The sequence below is a fragment of the Lampris incognitus genome, chromosome 15 (assembly GCF_029633865.1).
Source record: "Lampris incognitus isolate fLamInc1 chromosome 15, fLamInc1.hap2, whole genome shotgun sequence".
Classification (NCBI taxonomy): Eukaryota; Metazoa; Chordata; class Actinopteri; order Lampriformes; family Lampridae; genus Lampris; species Lampris incognitus.
The window spans coordinates 19,378,828-19,400,582 of record NC_079225.1 but is presented as its reverse complement, the minus strand read 5'-3'; the positions used below and the strand labels follow the sequence as shown (position 1 = coordinate 19,400,582).

At 47.3% G+C, this 21,755-nt stretch overlaps 1 protein-coding gene across 7 annotated transcripts in view; it reads left to right on the top strand.

Moving 5' to 3' along the window:
• The window catches only part of utrn (utrophin), a 233,379-nt gene that overhangs the window by 100,966 nt on the left and 110,658 nt on the right, over positions 1 to 21,755 (top strand). The window lies entirely within an intron of this gene.

Genomic DNA, 21,755 nt, shown 5'->3' with positions numbered 1-21,755 from the left:
GTAGGCGTCCGGGTGGCGTAGCGATCTATTCCGTTGCCAACCAACACGGGCATCCCTAGTTCGAATCCCCATTTTACCTCCGGCTTGGTTGGGCATCCCTACAGATACAATTGGCTGTGTCTGCGGGTGGGAAGCCGGATGTGGGTATGTGTTCTGGTCACTACACTAGCCCCTCCCTTGGTTGGTCGGGGCACCTGTTCGGGGGGGAGGGGAAATGGAGGGAGTGGCGTAATTCTCCCATGCACTACGTTCCCCTGGTGAAATTCCTGTCAGGTGAAAAGAAGCGGCTGGTGACTCCACATGTATCAGAGGAGAGTGGTAGTCTGTGGTAGTCTGCAGCCCTCCTCAGATCAGCAGAGGGGGTGGAGCAGAGAACGGGATGCCTCGCAAGAGTGGGGTAGTTGGCCAAGTACAATTGGGGGGGAAAAAAGGGGGGGAAAGAAATTGCATTTAGCTCAAGAATTGGTCGTGTCTGGATGCTTTTTTGATCGACGCTTGTAATAATTTCCTACCATGTCAAGGTCTCCCGGGCAACTGCCTGAGGCCCTCTGTCGAACCCAGCCCCGCTGCTGAGAAACGAGGGAGTTAAGGTGTCAGCAGGGCAGGTGACACTGAATTGGTTAATGTCAGTGAGAGATGGAAAATGTTAAAATGCTTTTATTTTGAGGTTAGAACATATCAGCCGTAGTCAAGTGACGGTTTTGTCAACATTATGGTCTTACAGCCGAGAAATGACACAAAATCACTTTTTAGCTCAGATTCAATAACACCCTCTAACGTTCAGCTGGAGAATGTGTTATTTTATTTGTGATTCATGATGAATTCATCTTTCTCCCAATAACTTGGGTCGGTGTATAGTGATGGTAAGCCACCATGTTGGTCTGAATAATGATTAACGCTCGTTTCTGTGTGATATGAGATATATTCATCCTGCCTTTCCCAATGAAAGGGGAAAAGAGAACTCAATGTGCTGTCTTAAAAGTATTTATACAGGTATTTACCATTGTTGTAGCTAATGGTACGGCGTACAGACAGTACATCGATTGGCCATAGTTTCTATAGCCACCTTTGTCTCTCTGTCTATCCCTTTGTGTGTGGTATAATACCAAATCCTTGTTGGCATGACAGGTATACATTTGACAGTGGGGCTGACTAATCTTTTATTCTTCTGTCCTTGACTCATCTTATTACATAGCTTTATTCACACAGACCCCCTTCCGCTTGCTGCATGTGTCATTCTGATTCATCATCAAACACGACATCAGGATTTGCATCTCCGTCTTACATAGCATGGCAAATTTACATAATAAGTGTGTCTGTCTGTTTGATGAAAAAAAAAGTGCCGTTTCAGAAATGAATGGCTAGGCCTCTGCGGAGCTGACCCAGTGTGTGTGTGTGTGTGTGTGTCCAGTGTGTGTGCTACTGTTTTTGTCCTACCTACTCTTCTCATCTACCTTAAAGGTACAGAGCTGTGACAGCTGCCTCTGAGGCCCAGATGAACAGAGACGGTGCTCTTTTCCCTCACTCCTGCTCTCATCTCGGCTTTTCATCCCACTCCTTCATGATGGAGGCAGCTGTTGTTTGTTCATTGACTCCCTTTAGGAAGCACACACATCCTGCAGAGCTGGGTTAGGTTGATGTGCATATATGCACACACTTTTTGTATTACACACATGCGTGCGTGCACGCACGCACGCACACACGCACACCTACCTTCTGTTTTTTTCTTATAGCTAATTTTCTCTTTCTCGCTGTACGCTCTGTCATCTTCATCCATCTAATTAAGCTAATTGAGTTTCTCGAAAACGTCTGAAGCTCTTTGGAGAAACCCACGACACCTCTCTCAGCAGCCATGCTTCTTGATTTTCTGAGCATTTTATGTAGAGAGAAAAGCAAGAAGTGTGGTTGGAATGGATCAGCCTACACACATGCACACACACACACACACACACACACACACACACACACACACACACACACACGTATGTAGTATATATATTGGTTTTATGAAATCGTCTACCGGCCAGTATTGTGGACTATGGTCAAGTTGATTGACTGGTTTTGCGGACTACTGTCACGTTGACTGACTGGTTTTTTGAAAATGTCTCCCGGCCAGTTTTGTGAACTACGGTCACATTGATTGACTGGTTTTGTGGACTACAGTCATGTTTACTCACCGGTTTTATGAAAACGTCTACCGGCCGGTATTATGAACTACGGTCATGTTGATTGACTGGTTTTGTGGAGTACGGTCACATTGACTCACTGATTTTATGAAATCATCTCCTGGCCGGTTTTGTGGACTATGATCACGTTGACCGACTGGTTTTAAGAAATCGTCTCCCGACCTGTTATTTTTTTTTTTACGTTTCTTTTATTAATCTCCTTGGGGAAATTCAGTTACTGCAAATTAACCCATCCTAGCTGTGATCTGTGTAGCGAGGAGCAGTGGGCTGCCACCTTCATGCTGCGCCCGGGGACCAACTCCAGTTCTTCTCCCATTGCCTTGGTCAGGGGCACAGACAGGAGTAGAAACCCTAACATGCATGTTTCTTTTGATGGTGGGGGAAACCGTAGAAAACCCACTGCAGACACGGGGAGAACATGCAAACTCCACACAGAGTACGACCTGGGATGACCCCCCCCCCCCCCAAGGTTGGACAACCTCAGAGTTGGAACCCAGGACCTTCTTGCTGTGAGGTGACAGCGCTAACCACTGGGCCACCGTGCCACAAATATATAAATAATATAATAAATAATATATATGTGTAGGTATTGTTTTGAGAAGAGGAATGTATCTGTTTCCTTACAGGCCCAAAACCCTTAGTTGTTATTATAATTTATATATTAAAAAAGGGGACTGTCAGCTTTTTCACTACCCTCTGTCACCCCCCTTCTCGCTACCTTGCCGTCCTCTGCTTGCATTCATTGAAATTATCCCCCCTGTCGCGGTGGTTAACTGAAGTTTAAAGCTGTGCCAGTGTGTCCTTTCGGGGGGCATTACATTTGATTGGAAGTTGATTGCATTCCCCCTAATTTCCTCCACCAGGTTGTGTGAGTGCACTGTGAAATGGAGAAACCCTGGACCGAGTCCTACAGGGGGATGGATGCGAGTTGCCTTTCCTCATGAGCTGTGCATGAAGAGCTGTGTTCCTGAATGATACGTCAATCATTGACACTTGGTCTTACAAAACTAGCAATGCACGCGCAAAAATAAACTCTGGCACTTTTTTAAAAAGCTATTTAAATCCTGTCTTAAGGTTGACGAATTGATTTCCCCCGCATACTGGATCTTCTGTCATAACTGATACGGCACAAGCTTCAGGTACGGATTTAGTAATTACATGGTTTTTACATTGAAATCTGGATCTGAGAGCTGTTTGGTTACCCACACGGTAAAGTGTCTTATGTTTATTTATTGTTCATGGTAATTAGTGATCCGGTTTTCTGACTATTTTGGGATGAAGGTGTAGGCTATTTAACTGGAGCATGTTCCTACCCACCACCTCACACATTATTATGTTTCTGCCACATAGGCTATGGTGTGAGTTCATAGAGAACAGGAGATTGAGCAAAAATTACTTTAAATTTAGATTCCCACCCAAATAAACACCCTAAAGCATTCCTAGAGACAGTTGTTTGATCCTTAAATAGGTTAGGTTGACATAGTCCTGCAATAAGACTGACTCATGTACCTGGAGGTATCTCCCATGTTTCCTGTCACATTGCTAGCATGTTGCTAACCATCAGTTATTAAAGCACCGTGTGTCGCTATCTGCTAAGCCAATGGTTTGCAATATTTACCCATCCATCCATCCATTATCCAAACCGCTTATTCTGCTCTCAGGGTCGCGTGGACGCTGGAGCCTATCCCAGCAGTCATTGGGCAGCAGGCGGGGAGACACCCTGGACAGGCTGCCGGGCCATCACAGGGCCGACGCACACATTCCCTCCTAGGGACAGTTTAGTATGGCCTATTCACCTGACCTGCATGTCTTTGGACTGTGAGAGGAAACCGGAGCACCTGAAGAAAACCCACGCAGACACGGGGAGAACATGCAAACTCCACATAGAGGACGACTTGGGATGACCCCCCCAAGGTTGGACTTTGGACTACCCTGGGGCTCAAACCTAGGACCTTCTTGCTGTGAGGTTTTGCAGTACTGATGATCAAATGCATCGGTAACCCCCAGCAATCTGCAGTGACCTCTCTCTCTCCACAACTATTGATTGCGTTCAGTGAATCGGGCGTGAAAGCAAAAAATAATGGTTACTCCTGCTAAATGAATACCAAGAACTGGCTTTGCACATGAGTTAGTATCTGACGGTAAAGATCACATTAACAAAAGGAGCACATGTTGTCTGAAGCTGACGTGGTAGCTACAGTGGAAATAAAAAGTCTGCACACCCTTGTTAAAATGGCTGGTTTTTGTGATGTAAAAAAAAAAGAAACCGAGATAAGTCATGTCAGAACTTTTTCCACCCTTAATATGAAATTGCAATTATGCCTGCTCGTACTTACTGACATTTTTAAACCTTCATGTCGGAAGCTGACTGCCCTTAAATTTTCTGCCAGAGCGCTTTCAGCTTGCTGCAGGATGGAGTCCTCCAGGGGGAGTAGCGGTACAGGCGAGTTTAAATGAGAGTGTGTTTTTCCAGTCCCGGGGGGGTTACAGTGGGAGAGACATCAGATCCCGGGCGGTGAGTCCTAAGGTCAAACTGGCACAGAGCATTAATTTGGACCCTCGGCTCCCCTACCACGTTCTATGTTTTTGACAGTCCCATTTTTTTATTTCCACACATAGGCAGGATGACTGCCTAGATCTCACATTACTCGGCGGGAGGAGAAAGTCTTTGGAAGGTTAGCTCTGTAATGGTACAAAAATAACAAAGCTCTACAATATAGGCCTCTATCTGTGGCGATAAAATGAAATGTATATTGAGGGAGTATTTAATTTTCTCATTTTCCCCCCATACCCAGTGGAGTAGAGTAGGTATGTGGACTAAATGCTGCTCCATATGATAACAGATCACGTCTGTGCACCATTATGCATTAAACCATGTGCTGTGGAATCGTATCTTCCATTACGCAAGTGGCTGCCATGCACTGATGACCTCCATTAACGCTCGCAATATGGCAACAGCAGAAAACCGAAGCTTGCAGCTCCGGGCGCACACACAGGGAGCCGGGGCTTAAAAAAACTCCCCGTGCATGTACTGTTGCCACACAGAGAAGTCAATTTGGGTTGTCTTTATTGAATATAAAAGCTCCCATTTGAGCGTCATTGTTGTTGAGCAGGCAATGCGAGCTCAGTGGATCACATGCGACAAAAAACACTTGAGGTTCCTGCGTGTGTTCTGACGTGGTAGCGTGGAACCGGCGGTGCGAAGCGGTTGCACGGAGGGAAGACGATAGCAGCCTTTGTAAGAGAGGTAGGAATCGATGAGAGGAAAGTGGTGGGGGTGGGGTGGGTAGTGCAGGGATGGAGAAATAAATGACGAAAGAGATTCCCGGCTGTGTATTCGTGCCAGGAGTGTCGGGCAGAGTAATTTAGTGCTTCCCGAGAGGGAATGCCGTCACTCTATAGGCCGAGACGGCGCTTCCATAGCGAGCGTTTCAGGAAGTAATAACCCAGCCACTAGCCAGTTGTTATGGTGATGGGGGAGCATGCTCAAGAGGGACGGGGACCTGTGGAGGTTGCATGGCTCGCTAATAACTATGGAGGCGGGTGGGGAGGAGCGCAGCAGAGAAAAGGCTTAACTGGGTGGGATGAAGAGCAGGGAGAGGAGAGTAAAGAGGAGGTTGAGCTGACGGAAGCAGCGGAGGAAGATGGAAATGAGTAAGAGACGAGATGAAGAGTTTTGTGTGAGAGGAAGGGGGGGGAAGCAGAGGTGTGGGGAGATGACCCAGGCTGTAGAACCAGTGAACTGGCACAACAGTAGATGGAGCTCATCACACCCTCCCCGCTGTATTAACTTGATCTCTTCCTCCAAACCCTCTCATATCCACAGCATTGGCATGTGGCACGACATGCTGTTGTGGGTTCCCTGTAAACCTGGTGGTTTTCGTTGACTTGGTCTTGTCATTCTATCAGGCCCGAGTCAAGTGGTTTCTGTGAAGAATCGTTCCTGTTCAAATCTGCTCGTACCAGATGGGCAAGGTTTGACACATGGCGTTGTTGTTTCCAGGAAGTTCGGACCCCCCCCCACCCCCCAGAAAAAAAGGATTTGCCAACAAACTTGGTGCAGTCTGCTTCTGTGAACGACAACTTGCCTGACTGTAGTTGAATGTTCTGACGTGGTAAACCGTATCTGTGACTCACTTCAGCTGATTTAATATAAACCGGTGGGTGTTTGCCGATACTCTCTTACCCAGATGTACTGGGAGACTCGGCATACTGAATAACCTGTAACGCAGCAAGAAAGAAACTAAACGCGTCTTATCACACACACACACACGATCTGTGCTGCTCTCTGCGGTATCGGTACCATCTCTTTACGTCTCCCCGCCCGCCTTGTGTCTCGGAGGCACGGTATTTAAAGGCGTTAACTTATTAAAAATTCACTACAAGTGTTTATTTGCTCCAAAACATCCTATTTTTGGATCCCGCAGACAATTTGTCCTTTTCAGCGGTGCCCTCTTTGTCTGTCAGGCCGTCTGCTAGCATCTTGTCTGCACAAATTTATTTTAATAATCCGGACTTCTCGTCCTTCACCTCTCCCTGACACCCGTCCATCATGAAATGTGTGTGTGTGTGTGCGTGCATGCACGTGTGTATCTTTTGTTCGTGACAGTAGTTGTCTGAGGGACTTGATATTGTGTGCTGGCAAAAGTTTTGCAAGTGTGTTGGGGGAGGGGTGGGCATAATCCTTAGTTTGATTCGAAAAGGATTTCTCCCTCAAGCCGTTTCTGAAAATGTCGCATGCGCTAATGATCCATTATACCACATCAGTTCCACAACTTTCTTTCTTTGTGGACCAAATAAATCTGAATCTCTGGTGATGAATTTGTCCTCTGAAGCCTCCAGAGTCTTAATGGTTGAATTGTTTGACAGCGGGTGTGTACATGTGTGCGTGCGTGTGTGTGCTTGCGTGTGTATGTGTGATTGGGGTGTCGATTGAAAATGTCTGAGGGTCTTATCTCTGCCCTGGGCTGAGGCGCTGTTGTAGGTCCTACCTAGTGGAGCATCTACAGGGGGGTGGGACAGGAAGCCTATCTGCAGTATGCATGGCTGACAGACACACCCCTGCACTGGCTTGATGATGGTTTATTTGGGGAAAGGATTATGGAGTCATGGAAATCTCTATGTCATCAATCACACCAGCTGCCAAGCCGGTGCCTCCTGCTCTTGATAGGTCAATTAATGGCAAGTTAGACGCTGATTGCACGGTTTGGTCATCGATCCAGAGCGACGGTGTTCTGTCAGTATAGGGAAGCCTTATTATAAATAGATTTTTTTTCCCTTTTCAATGTAATGAAGCTCTAATTCTCATTCTGGCCTCAACTCAGAATCCCAGCTGTGCTATTTGTGGAATCGATAGTCATCTGAGAGGATGGGGAAACTGACTGATATTTCAATCCTTGGCTGCTCAGATGGAGATTTTGACCAGCAGGGGCACTTTGAGACCTCGGGACAGTTTGAAAAGTCTCCCACTCCATTGAACAATGTCAGCTTTCAGTAAAGCACTCTCCGAATGACAGCGAACATCACAGAACAGCCGGACGGCACAGTCAAGAGACGGTAAGAGGCTGTTCTTAACACTGGAACACGACTAGATTGGTTCTCGAGATTTTCAGTGTCAGAAAATCGTACTTGCGGGGCATCCAGGTAGTGTGGCGCTCTATTCCGTTGCCTACCAACACGGGGATTGTCGGTTCAAATCCCCATGTTGCCGCTGGCTTGGTTGGACGTCCCTATGTGTCCTGGTCTCGCTGCACTAGGACCTCCTCTGGTCAGTCGGTTGGGGTGCCTGTTCGGAGGGGAGGGGGAACTGGGGAGAATAGCATGAGCCTCCTATGTGCTACGTCCCCCTGGTGAAACTCCTCACTGTCAGGTGAAAAGAAGCGGCTGGTGACTCCGCATGCATCGGAGTAGGCATGTGGTAGTCTGTAGCCCTCCCGGGATCGGCAGAGGGGGCCGAGCAGCGACCGGGATGGCTCGGAAGAGTGGGATAATTGGCTAAATACAATTGGGGGGGGGGGGAAATCATATTTGCTCCCTGTGACCTTTCAGTGTCTCTTCGCTTTTTTCCCGCTTAGTTTTCCACTGTGCCTCTGGAAAGTAAGCACATTTGAAGTCGAGGCTGGAATGTGGAGCAGAATTAGTATTCATGAAGAAAATACTGTAGGGGCGATGTCAGTTATGTTTGCTAAAATTTCTTTCAAAACGGGTGTACAAAGCATGGCAACTTCTGGGTCTTGAAAGCGGGATGATGAAGCGTGGTTCATGGTGATGGGGATCAGGTTAAATTTGAGGGTATGCGCTCAGTGCGGTGCGGCACCCCTTCAAATGTTAAGCCCAAAAACCAACCGGTGGAAAATTATTCTCCAGCGGGATTTGCGATATTATCAGAAACTTCCATGGAATGTTTTTTTTTTTCCTTTTTAGATGGGGAGGGGGTCGTGAGGGTGTCACAAAAACGCCCTTTCCCACGCTACCTGTTTTTCATTTATCTATTTGCTGAGTTAAAACAAACAAGGGCGGTCATTGGGAAAGGAACCCAGGGTTAGCTCCTCACACCTCCGCAACCCACCATGACTTCCTTTCTGCAGGGCATTTTGGCCTGATACATCCGTTCTTTCCTTTGCATGTTCCTCTTGTCGCCCCTGCCCCTTCTGTCTTTTTCCCTCCTCTTATCGCTCTTTCGTCCTCATTCACTTGAGCATATAAGAATCCACGTTTCGGCTTGGATCCATCTCGTGTTTGGTTTGAAAAGCTCCCCAGCAGCTGCCCCCAAACTGTGGGATGTGGTGACAACAGCAATCAGATTCTGTGGATCTTTGGATGGTGTGTGCGTGCGTGCGAGCAAGCATGCACATGCGTGTGTGTGCACCACACGTGCAAGCACACAAGTGTGGGTACACTGGCATTTTCATGTGCACATCAGGGGGTCTCCATTAATGTTTTTCTTTGACTGAACCTTTTTCTTTTTTTTTTTTCAGCCTTCCACTCTACAGCTAAACTGTCTGTGGTACAATGCCCCGCTTTCATTTTATGTTTCACCTTTATTTTTTTTACATCGGCACCATTACAATGGAGGCGGCAGCCCCCGGGGCCTTTATTTTTAACCTTTCAACATGAATGCAGCACTTTAATCTGCACAACATGCTAATAGGTCCAGTCACCTCACATTTCAGACCTCTTAGGGGCTTCCGGGTAGCGTGGCGGTCTATTCCGTTGCCTGCCAACACGGGGATCGTCGGTTCGAAACCCCGTGTTATCTCCGGCTTGGTCGGGTGTCCCTACAGACACAATAGGCCATGTCTGTGGGTGGGAAGCCAAATGTGGGTAAGTGTCCTGGTCACTGCACTAGCGCCTCCTCTGGTTGATCGGGGCACCTTTTCGGGGGGAGGGGAGAACTAGCGTGATCCTTCCACGCGCTGTGTCCCCCTGGTGAAACTCCTCACTGTCAGGTGAGAAGAAGTGGCTGGCAACTCCACACGTATTGGAGAAGGCATGTGGTAGTCTGCAGCCCTCCCTGGATCGGCAGAGGGGGTGGAGCAGCGACCGGGACAGCTCGGAAGAGTGGGGTAATTGGCCGGATACAATTGGAGTGAAAAGGGGGGAACATTTCGGACCTTTTCTTCCTCACCAGGCGTGACGGGGTGGCACACGATCACTTGTACATTTAGTTTCCATTGTGTTGCTCTTCAAAAGGGGTTAGAGCAGGGCTGGGCATCAGAAGCTGCCATAACACAGATGCTGTCGGGGGTCGGAGGGGCTCAGGGGGTACACTCGTATGTGGTTGTGTTCTGACAACTCCCCACTGTGGCAGAGACCCGTGTTCCACTAGAGAAAGGAGCAGCATCAAAGGGCTGATGGAAGCGGAGGGAAACTGCGAGAGACACGGCTGGCGGGAATCAGCGACAGCTCGCGGGAGAGGAGGGAGGTGCGAGCTAGTAGGGCCCTCAGCAGGGCTCGAATGTTATGTTATAATTCAAAGAATTCTAAATTTAAAAAAACTAGAATTTCTTTCTCAGCGAAAGATTCACGTCTAGTGTTAAGAACTCATTAAAGGTTTCTGTCTTAAATGATTTACCACTGTGAGCTGAACCAATTAAAAAAGAACGCCGTGACCTTACCTGTCCAGTCGGAGGAGTTGGTTTTGATGGTCACTCAACATTTCCTGTTCCGCCACATGGTCTCACTAAGAGAGTATGCATATGACAGGAGTCGATAGGAGCCAAACTGTTGTCTGTGATATATTGTAGGCATGTTGGTCATTCTGACCACTTGGCCCCATGACCACTTATCTTCAACACAACAATTAGCACCTGAGAACAGTGGATTTCCACTTCAGCCTGAAGGTTGTCTCCTAAGAGGCCTTTCTAAAACAAAGAAACCCACTACAGGCCCACCAGAATCAATAGCTGATTATCAAACAGCAGCTCAAAACACGCTTAATCAACTTCAGCATCCCTGTTGGGGAGCTCACACGCAGACTCCGAGACATCCATTATTGCTTATGATTCCGAGGAGGCGGCTCATGGCACATTATTGGATTCCCGGCACTGTTTAGTGGCCGGGCTTTTTTTGACCTTTGACCTCAGTTGTTTCCGGTAATGACAGCTTTGCTACATCTTCAGAGGTTAACTGTCAGTACAGTGCCGTAGGGAGGTGTCATTCATCATGTGCAGTCAGTGCCGTGTATGTTGAGGCTGGCATCAAGATGTGTAGCGTTGCTGACCTTTCAACCGTGCATCGTTTGAATGCCACGCCGTATCGCCTCGACTCTGTCTCTCATGTTTCTTCGCATCACACTCCGCAAGTTGTTTTTGTGTGAAGTTGTCTCATCTCATTGCATCACGCCATTTTGGCTTGGGCTGAAGTGGGTGTAGTTTAGATGGATTGAATGAGAGCAAGATTTTTAAGTACCATCAGAGTGACGCTGATGTATGTTGTCAGATGTGCACACGTCTCTGCTGCAGTGAGGTTTGAGCTGTGAGACCGCAACACTGCAGGAAGGTTTGCATTGCCTCTGGCGCTGGCAGTACCTTGGTAGGCATTGTTTGAGGTCTTTAAAAGATTAAAAGTGGATTTATAGAAGTGTGTATATAGCTCTATGCCAGGTTATTTTTTCTTTAAATTATTTCTGCTGGCCAATATGGCCGAGAATGTTATGAAAATTTAAATGTTGAAAAACTAAAAGCTTTTATCACACCATATAAAGTACTTTGTGTCAGTGTTGATGAGTAAATTTTGCTCTTGAATGGGGTGGCGTGGCGGTCTATTCCATTACCTACCAACACGGGGATCGGCGGTTCGAATCCCCGTGTTACCTCTGACTCGGTCGGGTGTCCCTACAGACACAATTGGCTGTGTCTGCGGGTGGGAAGCCGGATGTGGGTATGTGTCCTGGTTGATGCACTAGTGCCTCCTCTGGTTGGTTGGGGCACCTGTTCGGGGGGGACGGGACTGGGGGGAATAGCGTGATCCTCCTATGCACTACACCCCCCTGGCAAAACTCCTCACTGTCAGGTGAAAAGAAGCGGCTGGTGACTCCACATGTATCGGAGGAGGCATGTGGTAGTCTGCAGCCCTCCCCGGAGAGGCAGAGGGGGTGCAGCAGCGACCGGGACAACTCGGAAAATAGGATACAATTGGGGAGAAAAAGAGGGAAAGGGGGGGGGGTTGCTCTTGAATGAAAAATGAATGAAAAACACTTTTTTCTAATTGCCAGAATACCATATTTTCTGAACATGTGCATGACTGATTACTGCAATTAATGCACAGTAATCAGCAGTCAATTATGAAAGACGACCAGCAGGAATTACTGGAAATTGTTCCCGGCCTCTTTCCCAAATGGCAGATACAAATAGTGGATATGAAGTGCTGTTTGATTTATAAAACAAGCATATCCAGCACCTTTGACTGTAAATACCCAGCATGTGTTAATTTTGAATTTAAGGAAAATGTAATTGAATTAGTAAATGCTGAATATGGAGCTGCCAAGGAAGAGGAAAAGAGGAAGGCCAAAGAGGAAGTTTATGGATGTGGTGAGGGAAGACATGCAGGTGGCTGGTGGGACAGAGGTAGATGCAGAGGACAGGAAGAGGTGGAAACGGATTATCAGCTGTGGCGACCCCTAACGGGAGCAGCCGAAAGTAGTAGTAGTAGTAATTGAATTGATAACTGGTATGGTTTTATCGGCCCACCCTGCAATTTCCCTACATACACATGGCCATGGGCTGCTTTGCCAGCTACTCAGATGCGACACACTACCGTGCAAAACAGCTTTGTCACTTTAGCGTTATTCATCTGCGTGACCATCGCTTCCCGTCCCCGGCCCGAACCAGTCATGTAGCCTCGCTCCTCAGGCTGCTGTGCTCATGTTCCCAACGAGAACGTCTGCTTGTGCTCCTAAGTGTTGGGACTCTGTGCAAAACCTGAAATTCTGTCTCTACGGTCTCCCAGTGTCGAGCAAAACCAGAGTCTGACTGTTGTTATCTGCGTGACTATGGACACACATTATTCAGGTACTGCAGTCTTCTACCACAGAAAAATACACTCATCTACATCGCTCTACACACATGCAAGATTTCTGTCCTACGATTTTGAAGAGCTTTTGTGTAAACCTTCCTGACAGTCAACCACACTAGACAAAGATGCACACAGATGCTCATGGACACTCACACACACACACACACACACACACACACGCTTGTGCTCTTGCATAGATCGGACCTCTGATCTCTCCAGCGGGGCCTTGTTTTCCTAACAGGAAGAGGTGTGTCGGCGATGACCTGTACCAGAGGGAGTGAACGCGCGGGATGTGGCCTGAGATTTGTTGTGGAATGTTACAATACGATGGCGGTCCGATACCGTACTGCGTATTGCTAAACAACTGCTGCTGAAATTGGGCTGCATGTATTGGGTGTGCGTGTGTGTGTGTGTGTGTGTGTGTGTGTGTGTGTGTGTGTGTGTGTGTGTGTGTGTGTGTGTGTGTGTGTGTGTGTGCGCTTGTGTTTCTCTTCTCTGTTGTTTAGACAGATGCATAAACCCTCTGGTCTCGTACAGCGGGACTGCATACTGCTCTGCCTCCGTCTCCTCTCCCCATCCATTAGCAGATGATTTTTTTTTTTATCTGTCCTCTCTCACTCACCCTTTTAGCTATCTTGTGTAAAATGGGTGCATAATCGCAACACAACATTGCTTTGGGAGTTTGATCGTACATATTTTTACAGTTAGTTTGCAATGCTTTCTTGTTATTGTCTGGGAGCTATGTGCCCAACCACAGAGCTCATTTTTGTTCCCAACTGACTACAATGGCTGTCCTGGTAGCGTAGCGGTCTGTTCTGTTGCCTACCAACACGGGGATCGCTGATTCGAATCCCCGTGTTACCTCCGGCTTGGTCGGGCGTCCCTGCAGACACAATTGGCCGTGTCTGCGGGTGGGAAGCCGGATTTGGGTATGTGTCCTGGTCGCTGCACTAGCGGCTCCTCTGGTCAGTCGGGGCGCCTGTTCGGGGGGGAGGGGGAACTGGGGGGAATAGCATGATCCTCCCACATGCTACGTCCCCCTGGCGAAACTCCTCATTGTCAGGTGAAAAGAAGCGGCTGGTATCGGAGGAGGCATGTGGTAGTCTGCAGTACTCCCCGGATTGGCAGAGGGGGTGGAGCAGCGACCCGGATGGCTTGGAAAAGTGGGGTAATTGTCCAAGTACAATTGGGGGGGGGGGGGAATCCAAGAAAACAAAAACAAATGACCACAATAAAACTAAGCCAGAAAGTCAAATGTTAGTCAGTGAGGAGATGTGGGAGTAGTGTGAGGTGTTATTCATCAGGCGTTGGCTTCTCACCAGTGCCATGAAAAGATGAGGTGTTGTGGACTCCTCTCTCTATTGATTTAATAACATCTACAGTTATTTATCAAAGACTCTCAAGTGTGGGCTGAAATAGTAACTGGATATTTTTGTGCCAAGCGATGATCAAAGTGTAAATACCCCCCCCCCCCAAAAAAAGAAGCAATCCAATGCTGGAACTGGGCTGTGGAGCAGGATCAGCATGTTGTTTTCCCGAGCAAACACGGTTTACAGCAGCCGCCATGCCAACACGGAAGTCAAACGAAAGTCAGGACCTGAACTCAACCTCACTGCAGGCACAAAGCATCCACTGACTGAGCCGCTCTTTTCCTGCACACACACACATTCCCTTCCCCTTATGCCTGCAACATCTGCCTCTCAGTCTCACTCTATGTAGCTTTTTTCTTTTGTCTTTTCTTTTTTGTTCTTCTGTTACGCGTCTTACACACTGTTTTATAGAATAGTGAAGCTGTTGCAGATCTCCGTCTCTCTCTGTTATCATGATTTTAGAGATAACTTATCAGGTCTGAGATTGCTATTGAAGTTCCACGGGGCTGCCCCCCCCCCATCGTTCCTCCTCATCTACCACCCCCCCCCCGCAATACACTGGGACTCACAGGCTCATGTGCCTCCGTGCAACACTTCTCTTTACTTCTGTCCTACTTGTCTTCTTTCCTATTCTCTCTCTCTCTCTCCTACTGCTTCTCTAACACTACCTTTTTCTCCCTTACCATCTTTTCTTGTCATTTTCTTGTGCTTGAAGTCTAGCCTCTCTATCTCTCTGTCTTTATCTCTCACTCCCCTCGCTGTCAGTCACCCCCCTCCCATTCTCTTCCTCTCTTGTGTCCCCAAGACTTCCTCCATTGTATTTGATGTCTCTGTCTGTCGCTTCTCCTTCTCCAAGTCGTGGTGCCTGAGGGGAAGCAGCGCTACATTCTCCCGCCTGTAATGGTCCTAATCCTCTTAGCTCCAGTAATGCAGTCTAACATACCTCCTGCACCAAGCTGACTTCGTGTTAATAATGTGAGTCTTGTGTGTGTATTTGTGTGTGTGCGTGTGCACACATGCATATGCGTGTGTGTGTGTGTGTGTGCATGCATGTGCGTGTGTGTGTGTGTGTGCATGTGCAAGTGTGTGCGTGTGCGTGTGTGTGTGTGTTCACTCTCCATTAAAGTTGTGTTTTCTCATATGGCTGTTGTGCGTGCCGTTGAGCTTTAAGGTGCGTCAAACCCCACGGCGAGCCACAAGTGTCAACAACACTTTGCAAAAAACAGGAACAAAAAAAATCTGAAGGTTTTCTAGTCTGACTATCCAATTCATGTCAGATTTGTTAGACTTTTTAGGTTGAACAGCACCTTTTCCCCGCTCCCAGAATGTCCCCGCCTCGCTAAAAAACACTCAAACAGCACATCTCCATGCCGGCACACATCAAAAGTGCTGTTTCACGGCATATGTAAATATTATTAATTAGGTAAGCACACTTCAAAGACTCTGGCTTATGAATATGCAACATTGTGCTATAACATTTTCTTTCTTTCTTTTTTTTTTCCATGACAGCCATCTGATGTGTGCGTCTTTGATGCATACCACATGTCTGTCCTTCTGTTCGCAGGGCCGATGATGTGCCAACACGCTCACACTTACTTCTGGGCACACATGCATGCAAGCACACGTACACACACACATGCGCACACACACACACACACGCCCTCGCGTGCGCAGATCTAATGTATGGAATGCGTTGCGATGCTGGAACCCATTTAGCAATGCCCCAAAGACCAGGATCGGTACTCAAACCCCTTCGAACATGTGTCGAAAGGACCTGTTAATAGACTTCAAAGCATTTCCTCTTTTGTTCTGCGATAGGTATTCCAGGGTGCATTTTCTGCAGTCCTGCATGCAGGCCGGTGGACTGATTCCAGAGATTACATTGCGATTAGGCCAACTGAAGTACTGAAGTACTTTTTTTTTTTACAGTACTTCTGAGTTGAGTGTGCATTTAAAAACTTTATGGCTCAACTGAACTGCATTGAAAGGGTTCTCTACGCCCTTCAACACCCCCACCCCACTGTATATAATACACACACACACACACACACACACACACACACACACACACACACACACACACACACACAAACTGTACAGGATTAAGCTGTTGCTGTTGACCAGAGCTAATTTGGGTCGAAGATGACTATGATGAAAAACTTTTGCCACCCAACCCTTTTTCTAAGACGAAGAAGGAGACAGTGAAACACGACTGCATTCGATTTTAGCTTTTGTGTACAAATGTGAATTTCAGTTTAGTCACGGTTGTCACTTCTTGTCGTGGAAGAGAGGGCATTAAAACACTCTGTCAGTTTTTCTTTCAACAAAATCAAGGTTGCTGCTGATTAAACTTGGTTGTGACGGGCGTTGCAGAGTCCCGTTCCCCGCAGGGCCCGGGTAAGAAGCAGGTAGCGCACACTGAGGGTTTTGTCCTGTGGTGTGTTCAGCTGCTGGGAGTGTGCAAAGCAGAAGCTTCAGTCATGATTTTGCAGGTTGCACAGAGGCCACTTGTGATGACCACACACCGGTGTTGGTGTGCAGGTCTGTGGGCATGCAGAAATGGTTTTAATATTCAGCGATGCATGCCAAACGGTAACTCAAAACATGGAAATACTGGTCTAGACGTTCTCTGCTGCTCTCATCATTGGACACCAGTAGTAGAAATGGGCTGCTCTGCATCTACTCTCTATTTAAAGGTGGGCTGGCAGATGATTTAAAGTAGAAATCATAATTCGGAACCGTCAACACTTTCACCTTATTCTTCTTTTTTTTTGTCATCTTGCACTCGCTCAATCCATCCATCCTTGCTCCAATCCTCTCCACCTTATATCAGTTCCTTTATTTGGTTTATTGGAATAAATGCTTCTAGCTATGGTAATGGTATTATGACACTGCAATCCATCCCTTTCTGCACCTCCCTTTGCTCTATCACTCTACTAAACCTCTCTTTTTCTCTCTTTCTCACTCGCTCTCTGTGTACCGGTGCAGGCCTCAGGAAGTGGGTGTGTGTCTACTTGGAAAGGGGGAGGTAGAGAGAGAGAGAGAGAGAGAGAGAGGAGGGGAAAGAGAGGATGCTGATTAAAATAATAAACAGCTGTGTGAAAGAGTGTAGCCAGTGGCCAGAGAGGGAGAGAGAGAGAGAGGGAGAGACCAGCCTGGGAGTTTGTGTTGACCGGAGGGGAAAGAGAGCCGAGGGAGACGCAACTTGAGCAAAGTTCCCTCAACTGAGCGAGGAAGAGGAACAGACCAATACTGCCCCGTCTTGTTTCCCCTCTTACGAATGGAAAGGAACTAAGCTGCGGCGTTTTGACACACGGCGGCCGTCTAGCCGGGACTCCCTTCCCCGGGAACGGACACCAAGCTGCAGGGACGTCTCGTTGAACATGTGGCCTGAAGCGCCAGAGAAAAGAAGGGAGCTTTCTTTTTGACTAACTGGCCCAGTCATGGCAGTGATTAGGGTGGGTGTGAGTGAGGGAGACCAGACCGGAGGCTGACGTAGGGTCCAGACTGGTGCTGCTGTGTTTCTTTCAGTTTGTGTAGTACCTATACCGAGAGAGAAGTGAGAGGACAAACCATGTGCCTCTTTGTGTCGCCATCTCTCCTGCAAGAAAGAGTGCATTTGTGCGTGGAACAGACCGCTTTTTTATCCGGGTAATTGAGAACAAACGCTCTTGCCCCCTTGCCTGGTTAGACCGATGGACAGAGCGTTAAACGGCTTCCTTCATGCCCAGAGGTGGAAGTGGAGGAAGGGAAAGCTCAGAGAAGTGGAGAGGGGAAAAAAAAGTTCAAGGGTAGAGTCAAATTGACTGCCCTTCACTCGGTTTACACCAGTCTGCTGTCCCTCAGGACTCAATCTGTTATCTCTGGTCTCCAGACCACCGCCCAAGTTCCCCTGGAACTCCTCCTTGGCATCAGCTTCCCAGCCTCTGCCAGGCTTCCAGCAGCACCCACCTCTTTATTAAGCAAAATCTCCACTTTTGATGATAACCACCAACTAGCCATCACTAACAACCCCCCACCCACATCCACCCACCCACCCACCTGGCTTGCCTCCGAAAAGAGGATGCTACGAACATGTGGTTGGATCGGGCGAGCGCACACACCAGCACGCTTGTGCGGACGCTGCAGAGGAATGCATGAGGTGTGCACGTCGCGTGTGTTACGAGCACAACCTGGATTCGACCTTATTTCGTTCAAACCCTTTCCAGGAGCTGCGTTTCCCAACAGCCACATTCCTGGAGTCCGCCATCTTTCAAATGTTGGATTTCTCCTTGATCTGAACTCTGTCCTCGATCGTGTTGGTTTCGACCGTAACCACTTGAGGACTTTATTGTCTGTCCAGACCGCCTCCTGCCCCCTGACCCACATGAGCTTAAAGAAAATGTAGTGATTGACAGGAGTGGGAGTAGCCGGAGCATAAACTCCAACATGATTGGCCTGAACGTCAGCTTGCAGGAGATGCTGAGAAAGTTTGAACAGGTAGATCTGACGATATCAAAAGCGGAATTTTTTTCCTTTTTTATTCCATGACCCCACCCTGATCTAACCATTTTATAAAAGTTTTCCATTCTAAAGTAATGTGCATGCCACACACTGTGAATATGTACGCCCACACACCACTCGCTCTCCCTTTGCCCCCCTCTTGCTAAAGCAGTTTGCTTTATGAGGTCTGAGTAGTCATTATTGGGCTCATTAAAACTGAAAAATCTGTTTTGGACCAAGTTGCTAGTTATTAGAGAGTGCTACCACGCAGAGAGGCAGAATGAGTCTTGAATGGGACAAATGTCTCTGAATTGGACACGTTTTTTTTTCCCCCAAGGAAATCGTAATTGTAGTTGAGTGCAGAACTTTTTTGTGGGGTCTTAAGAAATGTGGGTCTATAAAGTGCCTGCATGTGCTTGGTGGGGCAAAGGGAAGCTCACTATGTGCGATAACTTCGCCACCATATGTTGTAGGTAAGATCACTGTTATGAACTGGATTTTTTTTTTTTATATTGCACATGAATTCAGGTTTTTTGTATGTTCGTGTTTTCAGTTTATTCACATTATCTCTGTTTACTTGTTCTTTGATGGGACCAAATAAACAGAAGATGGCACATCAGTGTTCAGGGACTGGTCTGATCCTGTCTGAGATCTGACCAGTCCAGAGCCAGCCAGTCTCCAGCACTCATTACTCCTCCATCCTCTCTCTCTCTCTTGCTCTCTCTCTCTGTCTGTCTCTCTCTCTCTCTCTCTCGCATGCATAATGCAATTTCTGTGCATGCTTGTGTGCACAGGAGAGACAGATGTGTTATATATGTTCATGTTTAGGTGAGCTATTTCATATTTATTTGTACTGTGTGCATGTGTGCTTTTGATCACGGCATGGACTAAGAGCCAAGAGGGGAGAGGGTTGTGTGCCAGGATCTCGCTTCCGCAATTAGAGACTCATGATAAACATAAGTGGCATAAAAGTAAAGAGCCCGTTCTTGTAAGATCAACTGAATGGAGTGATAGCAACAGAATCCAGAGGTGTGTGTGTGCATGTGTGCATGCATGCATGTACATGTGTGTGTGTGTGTGTGTGTGTGTGTGTGTGTGTGTGTGTGTGTGAGAAGCAAAGACCAAAGAAGAGTGGTTAGTTACCATACCCAAGTAGCCCAGGTTTCACGTTAACCTATATGCAGTACTATCTCAATCTAGTGTTGAATTGCATTGAATAAATTTTATAAATCACCACCGAATAGGAAGGAAGCTTGTGCACCGTTGTGTACAGTGTCTGCACAATCGCTGGCTGTTCCCATCAGGCACTTTTGTGTGAGTTTTGAAGTTATGGATAAGAAAAGCTGAACGATAACTCAGAATATAGAAAGAAATCCAAAATATCAAATGCCAAAAAACTTTTTAATGCTCGTTCAAGGTGGAACTCGACTTTTCTCCTGAATCTTTTTGAGTTTTTTCGCGCCTTGAGTACACTCAAATTGTTTATTCGCCGAAACCAGCCAAAATAAACACACCTGACTCCCATTGAAATTTTCACTTTTTCAAAAGCTTGCTTAAAATTGGCTTAACATTTGAATGGAAAATGCCCCCCCACTCTCTCTCTCTCTCTCTCTCTCTCTCTCTCTCTCTCTCTCTCTCCATAGTCAGACCTTTATTTAGCATTTGGTTTGTGTTAAGCTGTCAAAACGAGCCAGTGTCTGATTGTTATCTTTGCAGCCACAGTCGGGGGGGATTTCCGTCATCCTGTGCAAGATGACTATTGGTGGTAAATACTGCACAATTACAGCAGGGTGGCAGAGCTGATAGGGTTGTTTTGCTATACCGTCCTCAGACTGTGGCTGTGTTTTGTTTATTTTTTGCAGAGCGGCTGACATGTCACACATTGCCGTAGGCGAGCAGCTCTGGTGCCATTCTCGTTTAAATGCTGGTGGATGCTCGTGCAAATCTGTGCATCCTTTTTATGCACAAATTGTCTTCATAATGTGTGCCGTGGCCGTTGAGAATGTGAGAGAAAGCATGTAACATGGTGATAACACTACTGCTAGTAGTTCTGTAAAGATCCATTGGTGGTGTGTTGTGCAGACACTGCCACGGTTGGGGGCCCAGTCCCCACCGGAGCTGGCCGTACTTAAAATGTATGTATTCAGGCGTCCGGGTAGTGCAGCAGTCTATTCCGTTGCTACCAACACGGGTATCCTGGTTCGAATCCTTGTGTTGCCTCTGGCTTGGTTGGGCGTCCCTACAGACACAATTGGCTGTGTCTGCGGGTGGGAAGCCGGATGTGGGTATGTGTCCTGGTTGCTGCACTAGCGCCTCCTCTGGTCAGTCGGGGTTCCTGTTCGGGTGGGGGGGGGCTGGGGTGAATAGTGTGATCCTCATATGCGCTATGCCCCCCTGGTAAAACTCCTCACTGTCAGGTGAAAAGAAGCGGCTGGCGACTCCACATGTATCGGAGGAGGCATGTGGTAGTCTGCAGCCCTCCCCAGATCAGCAGAGAGGGTGGAGCAGTGAACGGGATGGCTCAGAAGAGTGGGGTAATTAGCCGGGTACAATTGGGAAGAAAAAGGGGGACAAAATAAAACAATAAAAACTGTGTGACTAAAAATGATTAAAAATGTATATTGAATAGAATGTTAAATCTTCTTCTGGCTTGTTCCCTGTTTCCCAGGGGGCGCCACGGCAGATTTGATAGTTTCCATCGGTACCCTGTGAGGGCACAGCACCGACGGTGGTCTTGTCAGTCCGCATAATGACTTGGCAAAATCTTACGTCGGATGCCCTCCCTGACACAACCACTAAGCCTGTGGACTATTAATATAGAACATTAAATAATATAGAATATTAAATCTTCTCATTATGATTAAATGTGTAACGATACAGAGCTTGCAGTAAAGTGATTATATCACGGGCTACAGTGTTGGGTAATGAAAAAGGCATCATCTCCCAAACAGCAATGCTTTAGTTCTATTGTTGTTGTTGTTGTTTTTCATATACTTTGGATGTGTGCAGCATCAATTACACAACAGCTGATACCGTTACTGATTTTGTCCCATTACAACCTCCCTCTCCCTGCCAAAGCAGTCTCTCAAAATGCTGCTTGTCTATCACAACCTCCCTTTTTAAGTTGTGATGCACCTAGCACACATACTTACACAGTCACACACACATACACACACAAATCTCATTTTTAGCCCGTGGTCCA